This window comes from Piliocolobus tephrosceles, chromosome 4, assembly GCF_002776525.5.
Source record: "Piliocolobus tephrosceles isolate RC106 chromosome 4, ASM277652v3, whole genome shotgun sequence".
In the NCBI taxonomy this organism is placed as follows: domain Eukaryota; kingdom Metazoa; phylum Chordata; class Mammalia; order Primates; family Cercopithecidae; genus Piliocolobus; species Piliocolobus tephrosceles.
The window spans coordinates 137,958,091-137,978,934 of record NC_045437.1 but is presented as its reverse complement, the minus strand read 5'-3'; the positions used below and the strand labels follow the sequence as shown (position 1 = coordinate 137,978,934).

Genomic DNA, 20,844 nt, shown 5'->3' with positions numbered 1-20,844 from the left:
TCTTTTATCTTTAATGAAAAATACATTGTATCTGCTATTGCTTTACAGCTTGCAAAGTAAAAGTATCACTTTCACCAAGATTATCTTGTTGATCCTTGGTTTTCTAACGCACTTAGGATTAAATCTGAAATTTTTAAATACCTACAAAGCCTTACATGATCTGGCCCCAGCCTGATTTTTCAGTTTCCTTTAGAGCCACTCCCTCCTTGGATCTGGAAACTCCAACCTTTTGGGCTCTCTAACATATCATACCCTTTCCTTCCCCAGGGTTTTTGTAAATGTTCATTTTTAGCCACACCACTCTTTCCATTCTCACAGCGCTTCTGTATCTAACTCTTACATGTAGTACTAGTCCACTTTTTCATGGTTATGACACAGTAACAAACAATCCCCCAATCTCAATGGCTGACAACAATAATCGTTTCTCAATCATAGCAGCCTTCTAAGGACTCTGGGAATTTAATTCCTTTCACCAGGTTTTCTCCTCCATCTGCAAAATGAGCTGATGATATCCATCCTTAGTATGTCATAGACCTCCCTGTGTACTTGGAGTATAATCCAAAGTCCTTAAGCACAGCCTGTATGGCCTTACACCAGTCCAGAGATTTTGCCTTGTTATGAATCACTTTCTTCTTCCATTTGTTCCTACTATAGTTATCTCCTTCTAGTTCTTTGAAAGGACCCTACTTTCAGTGTTGTATGATACTCCCTGCTCATGGGAGCCTTTTACCCCTACTCCATAACTAACTTTCCAGGTCCCAGCTTAAAACATCCTTTTTCAGAGAAGCTGTTTTTCAATTTAAAATTAAGAGCTTCACCCCTCCGAAGAGCTAATTATTTTCTCTCTTAAGAGGAAGCAGTGCATTTAGTGGTTAAAAATTTAGGTCTGGAGTCACAGTGCCTGGGTTTGAATCCTAGCTCTGATAGTTATAGTACTCTCAATTTACCCATGGGACATACATTCAAAGACCCCCAGTGAATGCCTGAACCTGCAGACAGTACCAAACCTAATTATCATCTATCAGAACATCTGTGTTTTTGTTTTCCACATACAAATTTGGTGTACCTTTCTCATCTTAGCTAAACACCAATCATGTACCGTACCCATAACTTTTGCCATCCTTGAGGTGCAACAGGAAAAGTATCACAAACTTCTCTTCTCTTCTCTACAACGTCATAGATAGAAAATTCATTCTTACTGCAGATCTTAGCAACCCCAGCATATGATTTTGTTTTCCTTCTTTAAGTTGAGAACTTTCACATTTTCTCCAAAAGAAAACACTTGACAGTTTCTCTTTGGCATATCTGAATTGCCAGCATCACCACTCTTGGGCTGTGAGTCAATTATTACGTAGAATAAAGGTTACCTGAGCAGAAGCACTGTGAGTTGATCTGAAAACTGAAACAGCTACTAAGTGACAATGGGTGAGTAGGGTCTAAAGCTTGGATCCAGTGGAGAAAGGGATGATTCACAGAGCAGCATGAGATGGCTCAATATTTCATAACAGCACCTAGAACAGTGCATGTTTAAGATTCATGAATTGCTTATTTCTGAAATTTTCTATTTAATATTTTCCAACTGCAGTTGACCATAGGTAATTAAAACTATAAGAAAGTAACCATGGAGACTACTGTTCTTAGTAGGTGACCTTGGGGAAGTTACCTTAACCTATTTTTCTTACCTGTAATATGGGTATAAGAACATTGCCTACTTCATAAATCTGTTATAGGAATGATGTTAATTAAAAGGCTTCACATAGTGCCAGGCAAATATTAAGTACTTAATAAATAATAGCCATAATACTTCTAATAATCATAGATTTATGTGTTTCTTGGACACTTGCCTTTTCAAGTTAAAAGAGATCTTAAATACCTTCTTAACTGATCACTTCCCTGACTCAGAAATGCTTTCTCTGATATTCTGGATAGTCACCTAGACCTTTTTTGAATATTTTCTTGGATGATTTTGCTATATTACAGAGTAATCCTCAATTTTTATAGGTTTGTGGTGTTAAATTGAGATATATGTTCCTATAAATTCCACCTCTTGATTCTTACACACACACACAGAGTCAAGTTCCATTTTTCTAAATGAAAAGTGTTCCTATACTCGAGGCAGCTTTCCTGGCAGCCCAAGGGACACCAATTCCAGTGCCAAGATGTCAGGTCTCACATCATCACTCTTCCAGTCAGCTTTTGAATCTAAAATGATCCTGGATGCCCTCGCCTTCATGCCACGTGAGTTTGCCGGTTTGTTTTATGGAGCTCAATGATGACTATGTGGAAGTGTGGAATGTGCATTCAGAGTTAATGTAGATGCAAGGAAGAGGAGGTAATCCGCAAAAGTAAAGCTAGTGCTGGTACAGCGTGCTTGGAATACAAGCACATTGACAAAGTCTGAGGACATATTGTCATCCATTCTCTTCTGGATTCCTCCTCATTTGTACATCCTGTATAGAAGTTAGCCAGGCAATCAGTACTCACTTGGTGCCTGTGATGTGGCTCTTTTCTGAGTATGAGGGATGTAGACACCCTGTAGTCATGGAGACTAAAGTCAGAGAAATTTTTAGTTTAGACAGCAGAAATGTGGATTCAAAACTGAAGTTACAGGTATTGACACTGATAACAATACTACTGAGTTGGTGTCAAGACTTTAGCTATTCAGTTAGCATTTGCATACCTACTATCTGTCAGTCACTATAGCCACTGAAATGACATAGGAAACAAGAAGGCAAGGCAATGCAGGAAACTCAAGTCAGTAGAAAGTATAAAAATACACAATCTTAAGGACTAGCCTTCAGGTGCTCCTAATGCTTATACTTGCATGGGAGTGGGGGATGAATGGCCAAGGTGGGCTGCAGGCTTGTTGAAGCTGTCAGAGCTGTAGAATATAGAATATCTTGGAACATGGATGGAGCTGGAGGCCATGATCCTTAGCAGACTATTGCAGGAAGAGAAAACCAAACACCGCATGTTTTCACATATAAATAGGAGCTAAATGATGAGAACTCATGGACACAGAGGAACAACAGACATTGGGGCCTACCTGAGGTGGGAGGAGGGAAAGGATAAAAATGCCACAAACTATGGGTACCAGGCGTAGTACCTGGGTGATGAAAATGTGTACAACAAACCCCTGTGATATGAGTTTGCTATCTAGCGAAACTGCACATGTACCCCTAAACTTAAAAGTTTAAAAATATATAGAATCTTAGAACTGAGGAATGCATTGTATCGGAATAAAGATCTCTGGGGACATACTTTATACCTCTTGTACCTGACTTAACAATTATGTCCATACTTCTTCCTTTCTAACTGCAGTCTCTCTTAAGCTATTCTGTCTGACCATTAAATAGACAGTCAACAAATGCTCCCCAAATGATTCTTTAATGCCTATGGCAAAACTGCCAGGACCTGCATAAAGGCTGTGACATTACAGTGGCAGCTAAGCTAGAAAGGCCGCTCCAGTGGCAAATGGCATTAAGCCGCTTGCCTATTTTTATTAACACTAGTACATAAAGGTTGCCAGCAGAAAGCCCTTGTAATAACAGCCAACTGCTTCTAAGCATCCGAGCCCTTAATGAAACCCCATCCTCCTCTCCAGAGGGAGGGAAGAATTGTTAGTTTTCTCTCTCAATTATTTTTCCAGTCTATTAAATTGTCACAACCCCTGTGTCTCTGTGAGAGGCGGGTGTCATCATAGCTCATCTCCTGGAGACAGGGAACAGTGCTGCTAGAGGAGATGTTTTCTGTCTGCTTCACCACCGCCAGAGAAAAGAAGGTGATGATGGAAGAACTCCAAAGCAGCAGCAGGAGACGTCCTGGAGAGATTTATGAGACACGCAACAAGCGAAACGAGGATGTTTATGCCATCAGGTTATACAAAATATGCAATTTTAATCCACTAAGCAGTTTATCTTTTCATGCAGCTTAGTTTGCTGGGATAATTACCTTCCTCAGCAGTCCATGACATGGACGAAGCAAAGTGTGTGCAAAATACACAAATCTATGTGTGCCATTGGAAAATACGTCAGAGGAAGGAGGATTAACTCAAATTTTGGAAAATATGCTGTAGACAATGCAGAAAGTATGCTGAAAGTTTTTCCTGTCATTAGCAAAATTATTAAGGTTTATTTTCTCTTAAAGCAGCAATAGCTACTTGACCCCTTACTATACATTAGATACTCTGTGGTGTATTTTTCAAGCACCACAGAGGTTCAGGGAGATTAAATAATTTACTCAAAAATATGCAGTAAAGCCATGTGTGGGCTTAAATGTGACCCCAGGCAGTCTGCCCCAGGAGCCTGGATCTCCTTTCCTGACATGAGCCATCTGCGCCTATTGAAGACTCACACCTTCACCAGAGCATTTGACCCTTTCCCTGAAGCCTGATGACACACTGCAGCCATTCTCCCCGCACTTTCCTGACATGTAATTCCCTTTGTCTACTAGATCTTCCCCATCAGTATGCTTACAAATAGAGCAGTTTTCCTATCTTAAAGAACATCTGCTGACCTCATTTTCTTCCTCAGTTAGTTACCACTCCATTTCTCCAACCTCTTTATAGCAAAGCTACTAGAAAAACTTGTTTATGCTTATTGTCTCCAGTTCCTCTCCTTTAATTCTCTCCTTGACCCACCGTCATTAGGTTTTCGTCTCACCATTCCAGACACTGTTCCTCTAACAGTCACCTACACGTTGCAGCATGTGGCATTGATGACTCCCTCTTTCTTGAAACATTTTCTACTTTTTTTTTTTTTTTTTCTTGAGACAGAGTCTCGCTCTGTCACCCAGGCTGGAATGCAATGGCGTGATCTTGGCTCACTGCAACCTCCGCCTTGTGGGTTCAAGCGATTCTCCTACCTCAGCCTCCCAAATAGCTGGGATTACAGGCTCCTGACACCATGCCTGGTTATTGCTTGTATTTTTAGTAGAGACAGCGTTTCACCATGTTGGCCAGGCTGGTCTTGAACCCCTGACTTCAGTAGATTAACCCATTTCAGCCTCCCAGAGTGCTGGGATTACAGGTGTGAGCCACCGTGCCAGGCCAACATTTTCTACCTTTAGCTGCCAAACAGACATAGTCCTGGTTTCATTCCTTCACACTAACTCTTGCTGATTTCATCCTCCTGATATCTTCATGGTTAAGAAATACAGAGGAGCTCATTCCTAGGACTTCTCTTTTCTGTCTACACTCACTCCCTTGTGCTGACGGACCTTCCTGACATCCATCATTTTATTTAATATCTTCATCTGGATGCTAATAGACATCTCAAGCTCAACATATCTCAAACTGATCTAGCAAACTCCCTGCTTCTCAGTCAAATCCACTCCATCCATAATTATCTACATCTCAGTTGATGACAATTCTATCCTTTCAGTTGCTTAAGCCAAAACCATAAAGTCACCTGACTCCTGTTTCTCTCATGTTCCACGTTCAGTGTATATCTAGACTCTTACTGCTCCTCACCCTCCACTGATACCACTACGATCCCTGTCAACATCATATTTTACCCGGATTATTGTAAATGCCTCTTAGATCCCTGTCTCCTCCAACCTTACTCCCTACATCTTAGTCTCAATGTATAAGCCATAATGATATTTTAAATTTGTCAGTCAGATCGTGTTATTTACATGTTTAAATCACTGTGGTGGCTCTCCATCTAACTCAGAAAACGTGAAGTCTTTGCAAAAGTCTATAAGACCCCATGCAATATGTCCCATTCCTGCTTCAAATCTCCAATTTTTTCTCTGAATCACTCTGAGTTAGACATAATGGCCTTCTTGCTGGGTGTCCTGGCTTTTCTCTCTGCTTGCAATGCTCTTTCTCCAGATAGGCATATGGTTTGTTCTCATCTCCTCCTTCAGGTCTTTGCTCAGATGACTCTTTCTCAGTGATGTCTTCCCTAATTACTATGTTTAAAATCAAACTCCGCCTCATATACACACGCATAATCTATTCTCCTTCCATACATTATTTTCTCTATTCCATTTATTGTCCTTTAACTTACTACATAATTTACTATCTGCTTTCCCAGTTGGGATACAAATTCCTTGAAAGCAGTTTTATCTGTTTTCTTCAACACTGTATCCCAGAGCCTAGAACAGTGCTGGAAACACTGTGAAGTGACTATTTGATGAACAAATGAGGAGTCATGACTCTTAAAGTCATTACCTAGAGAGGGTTGGAAATGACCTCAGAGTGAAAGATTCCTCTTCCAAGTGGGCTGGTGTGCTGCCCTGGATTAGCATTGGAAACTGTAGCTACAATCCCATCAGTTATAATGTCTATAATTTACTTGTGAGAGGCAGTGGAGTGTTGGGGTTATATGTGGACTCCTGAAACCAGATGGCTTGGGTATGGATTCCATCTCTGGCACTTACTAGCACTTTGAGTAAGTTTCTAAAACTTTTTGTGCCTAATTTTTTCTCATCAGCAAAATGGATGTAATAATATTACTTACCTGAGAGGGTTGTTATAATGATTTGATAAGTCAGTCAGTATACACAAAGTGCTTAGGTCAGTGCCTGTCACAAGGCTTAAGCCAGTACCACATAAGTGATACTATAACAATGATAATGATAATGATAATGATAATGAAGATAACAATAACATTTCTGTTTATCAAGAGAATTCTGAGATACTATAAAAGATTCTGAAACCTTTTCCATTTTTAAATAAAGCAACTTAAAATACATACTCTACCCTATGAAGTACACCTTAATGATATTATACAAAAGAGACATCAACATCACAAAATGACTTGTGAGTATAATAATCTTATAACAGCAACTAACATTTATTGAGTACTTGCCAAGTGCTAGACACTATTCTAAGCATTTTACATGTATTTAAAGATATGCAAACTGAGAATGGAGAAATCAGTTTGCCCAATATCATAAAGCTATAAAATCATGAAGCTGGAATACAAACCTGATGAATTTGCATAGCTACTATAATAACATTGTTCTCATTGAAGATTCCTTCTTTTTTGTTTGTTTTTTGAGACAGAGTCTCGCTCTGTCGCCCAGGCTGGAGTGCGGTGGCGCTATCTCGGCTCACTGCAAGCTCTACCTCCCAGGTTCACGCCATTCTCCTGCCCCAGCCTCCTGAGTAGCTGGGACTACAGGCGCCTGCCACCACGCTTGGCTAATTTTTTGTATTTTTTTAATTAGAGATGGGGTTTCACCATGTCAGCCAGGATGGTCTTGATCTCCTGACCTCGTGATCCATCCACCTCGGCTTCCCAAAGTTCTGGGATTACAGGCGTGAGCCACTGAGCCCAGCCTCATTGAAGATTTCTAAGGTATAAAAGAACATATAAATTCAGTGCCTAAAGAATGTACATTACTGAAAACACCCAGGATGGGCTGCAAGTGCCAATATCTATGGGAACTCAGATATATCCTCTAAAGTTTTCAAGTGCAGTAGTTCTCAAGTGTGGTTATGACACTAATGTTCTCAAACAATTTTAAGATGGGCCTTAGATAATTTTTTCTCTAGGTACTAACGTTTTTAAATGATTTAAACATTAGAGTGAATGCACGACTGTCACTGCAGCTATGCCACTCTTTCTATGATATGCTTTCTGAACAAGGAGAGGCAGGTCAAAGGTACAGCTAGGGTGTTGAGAATTACATTTCATAGATAGAATCTACACTGTAGCAATTCTTTGTGGAGAATGATTACTGGTATATAATTAATAGTTGTGTTAATTACTGTAGTGCTTGCAAGACATGATTGTATAGTTATATCCATTTTCAATGTTTCATCAAGACCTGGGTGTATCTATGAGAAACTGTTACTCATTGGAGTAGCATGGTTGTATATGTTACAGCAAAAGAGGGGGTTGAGACTTCCTGAACTAGATGGTAGTGTGTAACTAAATGTAAAAATTTGCTTAGGTAAAGCTGCCTTCTGTGCTGCAGAAGTTTGATATCTAGTTAAAGGGATCTGGTCTTATATGCAGAGAATGAATATAAATAAGTACTAACCAACATGCCGTATTATAAATAGAAGAGTTCATAGCTAGGTGGTTGCCAGTGAAGAGTTTTTTGTTAGGGCTTGTGCTAAACCCAGTCACAGTAACAGAAATTGAAGAACAAAGGGAGGCAAGGTGCCTCCATCATCACAGAGCAAGAGTTATTCACTCATTAAGAAGTATCTCGGCTGGACCTCCGTCTTTAGCAAGAGTGAAATCTAAGCCCTAGATCTCTTTGCACTCTTGAGAAACCCCCATCACTCACCCTTCTCCCTACCCCTACCTGCATTACCTGTGACTACTGGCAACACAAGAAACCCAGGACTCCTTTGGAATCCATCATGTTGCAGACACTAATACCCCTGTACATCAGTATTGCTGCTTCTTCCCCATATCCTACAATCATCTCACTGTGTCCCGTGGGCTTCCCCCACAAATTTTCCATGCCCTCAATGTCTTTGTGAAATGTTCATCACCTTCTTCCTCTAATATAAACCTGAATCTTTCCTGAGGACATGGCCACCCCTGAAGCCCTTTGCTATAGGTTTTTTCTCCCCTACATCTCTTCTTCAAGGGTCCTGAGGTGGAGTAAATGTCCTCCTTGCTCTTCATTGATACTTCCAGACACTTCTTATTTTTCTTTTACCTAAAAACCTATTGGAATTTTATATTGAGCTTACATACGTGTTGCCCCCCTTAGTGTCATTGTCAGATGACAGTCTTCATCATTATTCCTCATTCCTTAAAGATTTTGGTTCACTGCTTTTCCCTATTTAACTTTTCTTCTGGAATAATCTTGAGTGAAGTCCAAATTCACCACAGTGGATTGTCCAACACCCTGGCCTTTGTTTCTAACCTTTCCTTCTTCAGTCTTTCTCTCTTACTCATTCCCCATACCTTATCATTAACAATAACCACAATACCTCCATAACCTCATTTTTAAACATTTCATTCACAAACCACCATCTTGCATCTCTCTAGCTCATTCCATGTACTATCCTAGCTACAACATACTGTTGAGCCCACAGTCATCTAAATTCCCTGCTTTTGGTTATATATATTTACCATTGTGTGCCTACCTAGTTTCACTTGTGCCATAGAAGAAGTGCATTAAAAGTGAAAGACTAAGGACATTAACAAAAATGTCAATCTGAAAATGTTCTTCTCCATAAAAGCAGTAAGAACACCAGCATAAATTGTCAGAATTAACTTTTTCAAAACTCTAATTAAAGGTTTATAGAAATCCTGAAAACATTTAAGATAACCAGCTGAATCTAGATATGAACAGTGAGCTTCATGATATTTTAATTTTTCCTATTTGCATCCCCTCCCCAGCACCATAGTAGTCTTGAAATCCAATAGCCTGCAATTATGGTAAATTCCAGCAGCCTAAGAACCACCAAAGGGAGGAGAATGGGGCAAAAACCGTTTCAAAGTCCCATTATCAGAGAACTGTCATTATTTGATCTGTTCGGTGGTTTCCTAGAAGAACCCACTAGCAAAGCTTTCTTTATTTAACCTAACATGAAGCTTAATTCCTGAAGAAGTGTGAAACAGTTAAGGAAAATAATAGGCTAACCAAAAGGCTTAAGGAAATCTTGGGAATAAGAGATCCAAAGTGTGTTTTGAAAAGCTCTGACATATTTCAGAGAATCTAGAAGGTCACAGACACGCACATAGGGCTGTGTAAATGTTTAGGCCTATGAAATTGCCCTGGAAACAACTGAGAAAGCCCTAAGCTCTTACTTCTGGCTAACTTTGAGTTTCTGCAGAAGAAGGAGGTAAAGGCTAAATCATGGTTGTTAACTGCCTGGCAGAGTGTTGAAGGAGTGCAGTCTATCAAGCATACTAGTATATAGACAATGGTACCCCCAAAAGGATAGAGATACATAGAATATTTGAAGAAATAATGGCTGAAAACGTGTCCAAGAACTCTAAATAAGATGAATTCAGAGATCCATGCTCAGACCCATAATAATTGATTGAGCTGTTGAAAACCTAAGACAGAAAATTCTTAAAAGCATCAGACGAGAAGAAACTGATCATTTAAAGGGGGTGCTCGCTCAAAGAGAATAAAACTGATTTGCCATCAGATATCATGGAGACCAGAAGACAGAGGAATGGCATATTCAAAATGCTAAAAGAGAAAGACTGGAAACCAAAAATCTATATCCAACCAAACTATTCTTCAAAAATAAAAAAAGAAATTTAGACATTACCAGATGAACAAAAACTGAGAATTCAGTTTTTGACTTTTCCTATAAGAAACGCTAGATGAATCCTTCAGCTGATGTGAAGAAACACTAGAAAGTAACTTTAATTCACATAAATAAATGAAGATAACTGGTAAAAATAATTGCATAGGTAAATATAAGGTTAAATATATTTTTGTTTATAAAGGTTTTTTCTATTTGATTTAAAAAACTGCATAAATCAATAATTACAATTTTGTGTTGATGTGTATATCATGTGTAAAGAAGTTATTTGTATGACAATAGCACAAAGAAGGGTGATGAAATCTATGCAGGAACAATTTTTTGTATATTGGTTGAAATTGATTGAAATCAACTAGATTGTTTCAAATTAAGGTCATTGCTATAACCCCTGGGGTAACCACTAGGAATATAAATTAGTAGTAAAGGAAACAAGGTGATTAAAATGGTACACTTGAAAATATCTATTTAACATAAAGACAGCAATAATGAAAGAGGAAACAAAAAATAAGGAAAATAAATACAAAATGGCAGATATAATTCCTACCTTACCTTATCAGTAATCCCATTTGTACTAAATTCTCAAATTAAGAAGCAGAAATTAGCAAAATGGATCAAAAGAAACCATGATTCCACTACATGTTGTCTACAAGACATACACTTTACATCAAACACAAAAATAGGCTAAAAGTCAAAGGATGTAAAAAACAAACACCATGTAAACAGTAACCAAAAGAGAGCAGGAGTGGGGCTAGACTAATATCAGACAGAATGGACTTTAAGATAAACACGTTACTAGAAATAAGGAGCAATATTTTATAATGAGTCAATTCATGCAAAAATATACAATAATTATGTAAGCACCAAAAAAGTTCCAAAATACACGAGGTAGAAACATAGAATTGAAGGGAGTAACAGAAAATTTGACAATAATTGGAGACTTCAATATCTCAATTTAAACAATGGATAGAACCAGAAAGATGATCAACAAGAAAACAGAAGACCTGAACAACAATATAAATAAACCAAATACAAAGTCTCTATAGAGTACTCCGCCCAGCAACAGTAAAATAAATCCTCTTCTCAAGTGCTCCTGAATACTTCTCAAGATAGAATCTATATTAGGCCACAAAACAAGTTTCAATAAAGTTATAGTGATTGAAATCACAATAAGTATGTTCTCCAAGTACAATGGAATCAGTAACAGAGGGAAACTTGGTAAATTCAATAGCATGTGGAAGTTAAACAACATACTCCTAAACAACAATAAGCCAAAGAAAAAAATCACAAGGGGAATTACAAAACACTTCAAGATAAATGTAAACAAAATAGCATGCCAAAATTCTGGGACGCAACTAAAGTAGTGCTTAGAGGGAAATTTACAGCTATAAATAAGTCAATTAAAGAAGAAAGACATTTCTCCGAAGAATATATACAAATAGCCAATAAGCCATGAAAAGATAGTCATCATCATCCATCATTAGGGAAATACAAATCAAAACCAAATGATATTATCACTTCATACCCACTAGGATAAATACATTTTAAAAAGACAATAGGTGTTGGAGACAATGTGGAGAAACTGGAAAGCTCAGATGCTTTGGGTAAGAACATAAAGTGGTGCAGCCAGTTTCGTGAACAGTTTGGCATTTCCTCAATGGGCTAAATGTAGAGTTACTATATGATTCAGATTATTTTACTACTAGCTGGGTGTCTACCCAAGAGAAATGGAAATGAATGCCTATATGAAAACTTATACATACATGTTCATGTCGGTATTATTAATAATACTCAGGGTAGAAATGACTCAATGGCTGTCAATTAAGAAATAAAATATGATATATTGACAGAAGGGAAAGTCAGCCATATAAAGGGATAGAGTACTGGTTCATGCTCTACATAGATAAATCTTGAAAACATCCTAAGTGCATAATACCAGACACAGAAAGCCACTCGTTTTATGATTCCATTTGTATTAAATGTGCTGAATATGCAAATCCATAGTGATAAAAAGTAGATTAGTGGCTGCTAAGGGCTGGGAGGTAGGTAGAATGGAGACTGACTGCTAATGGGAATGAGATTTCTTTTTGGAGTGATGAAAATATTCTAAAATTATTGGTGTTGAATGCATAACTTTGAGAATATTCTAAAAGTCACTGACTTTAAAAGGATGCACTTTAAAAGCATAAATTTTTAGGGCATGTTAACAATATCTCGAAAAATGAAACATTAATTCTGGTTAGGAAAATCATAAAAGACTTCATTGTTAGGGCACATTCACAGTAGAGCTAGATCATGAACACTCTGCAAGCAGGGAGACAGTGTTATGGCGTGGAAGAAGGGAACAGAGGCAGGAAAGCATTAAGCACAAGTCAGAAGTTAATGTTTCTATTTTGGGCTGCAAGGTGATATTGGGGAGTGAGGTTAGAATTGTTACTTGCAGCTAGGTTGGAGAGAAGCAACACTGAACCTCCATGCATGTTGCAGGCCAACTGTCTATGGCCCCAGCTTTAAAATGAAATTGTGGAGTACATAAAATATTCTCAGCGGTGGCCTCAAATTTTGCTTTCATTATTCTTTACTCTGTACATCTAGGATTGTCCTGTTGTGAGTTTTCCAGGCCGGAGAGTAAAAGACTCCTAATCCAAATTTCTCTCAAATCACAAAATATAGACAGCCTCTGGGTTCTATATAATTATAAAGTTAGGTTTGTATTTCAGTTTCCAAAATCGCTTACCAGGGCTGAACTTAGGTAACACTAGTGATAATGTTTGAGCCACATTCCCAAACTCTGGAAGAAAGTCCACAGTTAACAGCAAAGTACATTTCCCCAAAGCAGTCCCAAGTCAAATTAATGACACTGCTTGGTTTCGAGTAGTTCAGAGAACCAAAATATTTGGCTGACTAAAAGCATAGGGTTTGCCTATACCCACTGCAAGAGAGAAATAGTAGTAAGGGAAGCCAAGAACCCAAGGTATATATCTGGGGAGTTTTGTTTTAGCTTTTGTTTGTCCATATGCAAATGAAGACCTAGATTTGAAATACCTTAATGTTCAACTTTCAAACTGGCAAACATACCTGTAAAATAGCTATTACACTGAAAACAAAACAAAACAAAACAAAACAAAAAAACCTCTGATGTTATTTAGTCCATTCTGCTTTTAGACAAAATGACACTTATGCATACTCATCAGTCTAAATTTAAGCATCTGTTTTAACCCACTCTTCATCTCTCCTTCCACCACTCCATCTTCTAGAAGTAATGTCACACCCTGTCATCAACTTATTCTGTAATCTCTTAATATGGCCTCTGGAAGATTGTTTTAATTTATGGTGTGTATCTCTAGAGGTTGTAAGACGGGGCCCACTTAAGTCTCGTTTCTCTCTTATTCCTTTATGGGGACTGATAAAAAGAACTAGAAGTCACTCCTTCCTCCATTCCTCATATTCTGTCGCAATCCCAACTCTTCATACATGGGGCACTCAGAATATACAGTGGAGCTGGCCTCTTTTGTTATTTTTATCTATGCTTGGGTTACATGGGGAAATCCAAGTTAATGTGCCTTTCAACTTATCCTCACTTATGGTGAGGGTATAATTTAAAACATTTCTTTAAAATTTTACCTTCATCTCTCTTCCAGGATGCCTCACTTTCCAGATTCCAAGATGCCTCATTCTCCAGATGCATTCGTATTTATTCATTTCTTTCTCCAGCTCCCTCTCTCATTCTGTCCCTTTCAGACTACCATCTGGAAAAAAATAACATATGACAGATTTTCAGAAATAACTCAGTGGTCTGAAGGCTGTGCTGATGGTGTGTGAGGATAACCCTGTGTGACTAAAAACCTGTGCATCATGATGATGCTTTTCCTGGCATTTGCGTCTACTTTGGCTTCATAGATTAAGTTTTAATGAGACATTTCTCAGGTCTATGATCTGTACTTTGCCCCTTGACTGCCACCTTGGGACAGGGAGTAAGGGATGATTGATTCATACAGCAGTTCATATTATTATGGCTTATTGATCAGCTTTCCACTAATGACTTAATATCTTAGCCCCATTGCGAATGCAACTTTCTCCCAGAAGTCATCTGATATTGAAACTTTGAAATATATATATATATATATAATATGTATACAAATATGTTGATATAAAATATATATTTTTAAATTTTATCCTCTGAGTATTAACTGAGCATCATCTGAACTTCTCTTATAAATACTCTTAACAGATATTTATAACTGTAATAAAGTATGAGTGTAATTTTTGGGAATCTATTACCACCTGTAAGTACCCTGAGGCCAAAATTAATGCCTAAATGAGACTTCCACCCACCCCCCAACCATGGTGGCAAATATGACATTTTGCACATCACAGTTAATAAACATATTTGTTGATGGATAGGTAGATAAGTTAAAGAAAAGGAGGGCAGAACAGGAATCAGTATACTAACAACTGATTCCACAATAGAGGAATAAGGGATATAGGTACTGAGAGTAGAGTCTAGGGGAAGAAAGGTCCTTAGTACCAAAGTCAAAATTTATGCCCAAAGGACTTGGTGTAGAGACCTGTGATACTTATGACTTAACTGAAAACAGGAGAAAGATAACTTTAGTCAACCACATGGAGAATCCAGGCGCTTAGCTGGCCAGTCTTAGTGTTGAAGAGAAATGATTATTAAGCATTTATTACATGCAAGATACTATGATTAATGCCTGACCTCTTCCTCTCCTTTCCATTCACTCACTCTCATCTTAATTCTCTCATTTGTTTTTAGTAGAAAGGAAGTCTCATTCCTACTGTAATAAACCAATACTAATCAGTATTGTTTTGGTCATCTGAAAGCTTTATAGAGTGATGTAAAAGGTTACCTGAGGTCATAATGTTTAATACTTGTGAGGGATAAAAAGTGGAGGAAATAGAATTGGGCAAATCTAACAAGTCATGGACCACCCAATGGGAAGACAAAGAGCAAAGACACAGAGCAAAGAGGTAACCCACAGTGGGTAAAAATGGTCAAACTCTGATAACCCCATCATACTGAGTCATTGGCTGGGGATGCGGGTGAGGAACGTGGCATCGGTTGGAAGGATGGGGCAGATCCTGAGGGTCCTAATATTTAGAGGGCATCAGCTCACTGTATTTCTTAGAGTTGAATAGCAAGTTCTTTAAGAGTGATCCCAATGACATATGTCCCTGGCTGCCATACCCCATACATGAGATCTGAATTGATGTTTGTAGACCTTCTAATGACATCATGCTTTCCTGATTCTAGTGTACTGCCTCATAGATTCATAAATCGTTGTAACTAGAAGTGAGCATGAAAAACATCTAATCCAATCATTTACAAAACACGTTCCAGATAGTTCTAGATTTCCCCGAAAGATGTCTCTTGATTCACTGTAGGAATCATAAAAGAAAGAGAGTAGCCAATTGTTGTAACCTTCCTCCCAAACACAGTGGCTTCACTTCCTTGTGCCAGAGACATGGGCTTCCATGTAGATTCAATTTAAAAAGTAGTCTCTAGTACTGATTAATTAAAAGTGTAAAAAATCATTGATATCTGGAAGTGAACATCAGGGGTTTATAACTTCAGAGATTAGTAGTTTTATAATAGGTACCAGGAACTACACATAACCCAAAGCAAGTCTTGTCTATATCATAGTTGCACACCTGGGAATAGCCAGAGAAGACTGTAGGAGATAGGTCAGAGTGGTGGGAGAAACTATAGGGAAAGGAGCAGGCCTTCTGAAAGGTCAGAAGGCTCTGCATAGCTTCAGGGGAGAATAGCTGAAGTCAGCTGTTCTCTAACCGTGAGGCAGAAAGCAAGGAGTAGGTACAAGGGAGTGTAGGGGAATTTATCTTAAACAGGCTTGTTTACTTATGTTGACCAGGAGCTGACCTTTAATCATTCATGCACTCTTGACATTCCCTGAAAGGGGCACGATAAATGTTACCCACAGATTGTGTTTGCTCTATGCTTTCGGCATTGTGCCTATGCTGAATAAAACCCAGCAGCTCCAGCTTCTCAGGGCTGCTGTTCTTTGGCCACTAGAGCCTGGCAGTCCCCTAGCTGCTCTTACACTGCATACCTGTGTCTGAGTACTCCTTTCATCTGTCAGTCGGCCAGGGTCTGCGGGACAGACCTGGCAGAAGAGTAACACCTAGAGACCAATGGGGGAGAGTCAGGTAGAGAAAGGGCATGAGATTTCCTCAAGGTTACAGAATAGGATACCAGTGGCCTATCCCTGTGTAGTCTCCTGAATCCCTGTGCAGTATTCTTCTCACTCTGCCATTATGCACCTATGACTGAGCAGACCCGGACAAAACGGAAAGTACAACAGATGCTACTGAGAGAGAACTGTCAAAGATTATTAGTGTCCACATTAAAAAATTAATATGTTGAAAGGATATCTGTACTCCCATGTTTATTTCAGCATTATTTACAATAGTTAAGATAGGAAAGCAATCTAAGGGTCCATCAATGAAAGAGAGTAAAGAAAATGTGATATTTATACATAATGGGATACTATGCATCCTTTAAAAAGAAGATTCTGTCACTCATGACAATATGAATGAAACTGGAGGACACTATGCCAAGTGAAATAAGCCAGGCACAGAAAGGCAAATACTATATTATCTCACTTATATGTGAAACCTAAAAATGTCAACCTCATAGAAACAGAGTAGAAAGGTTACCAGAGGCTGAGGGGAAAGGAGATGAGGAAAAAGGGAGATGTTGATCCAAAGGTACCAAGTTTCAGTTAGACTAGAGTTTTAGTGATCTGTCATACTCCATGGTGACCACAGTTAATAATGCAACAATGGCATTTGCAGCAACCTGAATGGAACTGGAGACCATTATTCTAAGTGAAGTAACTGAGAAATGGAAAACCAAACATCATATATTCTCATCGATAAGTGGGAGCTAAGCTATGAGGACACAAAGGCATAAGAATGATACAATGGACTTTGGGAACTTGGGGGAAAGGGTGGGAGTCGGGGTGAGGGATAGAAGACTACACATTGGGTATATTGTACTCTGCTCAGGTGATAGGTGCACCAAAATCTCAGAAATCACCACTAAAGAACTTATTAATGTAACCAAATACCACCTTTTCCCCAAAAACCTATTGAAATAAAGTTTACCATGGAAAAAAAAATAGGCTTTCAATGTTCTCAATCACAAAACAATAACTTGCTGAGGTGATAGATATGTTAATTAGCTTGATTGAATATTTCTATAATGTATATACATAGATCAAAATATCACATTGTATTTCATAAGTATAGAGTTATTATTTGTCAATTAAAATTTAATCAAAAAATTCTCATCACATCACAGTCCCTGGAGTGGAATCATTTTTTACAGAAAACATTGTATTTGTGAGGTGCCACAATACAATGAACAAATGAAAGTTGAGCAGCTCTGATTACAATCGGGGTGGGGGTTAGTCCAAGTCAGAGATTTCCCACCCTATTTGGCCTTTCTTTCTCTTCTCTTCCCACATTATGGTCACCCCTGAACACCTCAGTAGAGCTCTTGGCCTCTAAGTGACATGATTTAATAAGGAGGAATGTGCCGAGACTCAGAACAGCACGGCCGCTTGCAGTGTTATAAGTGGATTAGTCATAAAATGAGCTGACTCATCATTGCAGCCCACAATAAGACACTGCCTTTGAAAGCCAACTCCTCTCCTTTAAAACCAGGCATTTTAGAAAGTTTTGGGCTTAGAAATTATTCTCTCCTGTGCTGTAAGTTTGAACATGAAGGCAGTCACTGATTTGAAAGTATTCATGGGGTTCAGGTCAAGGTTAGGAAATTCATTTGGAAACATAAACTAATATGAAGGGAAGACTGCTGTCACTCTGGAGCAGTTGATGCTGCAAATCAGTCATGACAAATTTACATCTGTCAACCGTCTGCCTTCGCCTAGGAGCAGGTAATGGGCTCTTGGCTCACTAAGGTGGCAAGAAGTACCACATTGTGGAATGAATTCAATTACCTGCTGAAATGTATATTTTGACTTCCCGAACTCTACTGTGGGGAATGAATTTAAATTCCTCTATCTCAGCAAGGTGGACTGTTGACCATTCCAGAATGGGTATCCATTCAGAGAGTTGTAACACACAACCCTGGAAACTAGAAAAGCAGTTAGAAAGCCACAGTGAGGACCTTCCCCAGGGCTTCCATTGGTTGTGCTCTCCTCTACCTACATGACCACTCCTACCTGCTCTGAGCCCCAGGCTGTCTCAGTCTCACCAGTCACATCACTCCCATCAGCTGCTGCAGAGACACACTCAAAAAAATCTTATTGGGAGCCGCTCAGTCCCTTGAGGCAGAAAATATGATTAGATTTCCACGCCTTCCAAATGCAATACTGCATGCAGTCGGTCAAGCAAATCACTGAGCACTCTTAATCAGTCATTTCACCAGGAAGTTCCTGGGGCTTTGGGCACCGTCAGACTTCCAGGAAGGAGGTATAGGAAACACTCTTGGGAAAGCAGCCAAGGCTGTGTGGGCCCAGGCTCAGCTAGATGTGTGGTCAAGGATAAAGCAAGTACAATTTGAAAGGACTCACGGTTTACAAAGCACACATGTGCTCATCGTTTGAGGTTCTAAACAAATCTATGAGGTAAAGCTAAAAGGAGGTATTCTTCATTTTTTAGGTTTTATTTTAAAAAATTGAGTTCATATAAATAGTTGCTTAACCAAATTCCATGCAGTTATTGGCAAAGCTAAAACTCAAAGCAGGGTTTTGTGGTTCCAAGTCCCATGTTGTTGGCATTTTCTTGAAAGATGCTAAACATGCACAATTATCAGTAATAGCAGCAGCTAACATTTCATGAAGTACTATATGCCAGGGCCCTGCACAATGCTTTTCCTGTGCTGTCTTTACAGACATCCTGTGAGATGGGTACTGACACATCCCTGTGAAGCACAGTGAAGCTGAGAGTGACTGTAATCTGCCGAAGGTTGCCTGTCTCCAGGATGCAGCACTCTATGAGGCAAATTTGTCTTCACCTATGCCACTAAAACGTCCTTAACTTCAGAGAAATTGGGCTGATCCACATGTGTAGTTTCTCCCTTCTACCCCTAAACCTTACATAACTTTGGGAGAATCTCACATACCATGCTTTCATCAGCCCTAAAGAGGTACCTACTTACAAGGCTGGGGAGATGATAGAGGGTAACCCTGGAAATATGGTTATAATTATGCGTCAGTTAAAAAGTCAACAAGTGTTAGTAATAATGACAAGAATCCTTCTACATTAAAAAGAATGCTATTCTTTTCATCTTATTTCTTCCTCTGTTATGCTACCCCCGCCCCCAAATATCTTCCTAGGTGATAATGTCACAAAGTTGGAGGGACACAAGTGTTATTGTGTTCTGTGTGTCTCTTTGATTTGTGTGATGCAGAGCTGAACCCTTCTGTTGCATGAGAAGGCCCTTCGGTCCTAACATCTTGGAGAATGAGGCAGGAGAAGGCTAGGTAGAAAAAAAAAAAACAAAAAAAAAAAACAGAGAAGCAATTTTAGAAGAGGATAAGACAAAAGGCGAATGTTCAGTGTTCCTCTCTTGGCATTTTGAGTGACGTTGTGGTTGAAAGGAACTTGCAACTGTGATGGCTTGAACTGAATAAGTCATGAGAAGTACACATCAGTCTAATCCTGTTTCTTTGCATTCTGGAAAGCAGAGTAGGAAGTAAACTGGGAAAACAATTGACACTTTTCATAAGTTTTCTTTCTTTTTTTTTTTTTTTTGGAGCTAGACTTTTATTTATTTTTATTTTTATTTTTTATTTCTTTATTATTATACTTTAAGTTCTAGGGTACCTGTACATAACGTGCAGGTTTGTTACATATGTATACTTGTGCCATGTTGGTGTGCTGCACCCATCAACTCGTCAGCACCCATCATTTCGTCATTTATATCAGGTATAATTCCCAATGCAATCCCTCCCCCCTCCCCTGCCATGATAGGCCCCGATGTGTGATGTTCCCCTTCCTGAGTCCAAGTGATGTCATTGTTCAGTTCCCACCTATAAGTGAGAACATGTGGTGTTTGGTTTTCTGTTCTTGTGATAGTTTGCTAAGAATGATGGTTTCCAGCTGCATCCATGTCCCTACAAAGGACTCAAACTCATCCTTTTTTATGGCTGCATAATATTCCATGGTGTATATGTGCCACATTTTCTTAATCCAGTCTGTCACAGATGGACATTTGGGTTGATTCCAAGACTTTGCTATTGTGAATAGTGCCACAATAAACATACATGTGCATGTGTCTTTATAGCAGCATGATTTATAATCCTTTGGGTATATACCCAGTAGTGGGATGGCTGGGTCATATGGTACATCTAGATCTAGAACCTTGAGGAATTGCCATACTGTTTTCCATAATGTTTGAACTAGTTTACAATCCCACCAACAGTGTAAAAGTGTTCCTATTTCTCCACATCCTCTCCAGCACCTGTGGTTTCCTGACTTTTGAATGATTGCCATTCTAACTGGTGTGAGATGGTATCACTGTGGTTTTGATTTGCATTTCTCTGATGGCCAGTGATGATGAGCATTTTTTCATGTGTCTGTTGGCTGTATGAATGTCTTCTTTTGAGAAATGTCTGTTCATATCCTTTGCCCACTTT

General features: G+C 38.9%; 1 long non-coding RNA gene across 1 annotated transcript in view; it reads right to left on the bottom strand.

Moving 5' to 3' along the window:
* LOC111552592 overlaps nt 1–18,554 on the bottom strand; it is a 65,270-nt gene extending 46,716 nt beyond the window's left edge. The window contains exons 1-2 of the long non-coding RNA XR_002734677.1: nt 18,427–18,554; nt 13,820–13,944 (exon numbers count right to left, since the gene is read on the bottom strand). This is a non-coding gene — a long non-coding RNA (uncharacterized LOC111552592). The remainder of the gene's footprint in view (nt 1–13,819; nt 13,945–18,426) is intronic.
* Between the last annotated feature and the right edge of the window lie 2,290 nt (nt 18,555–20,844).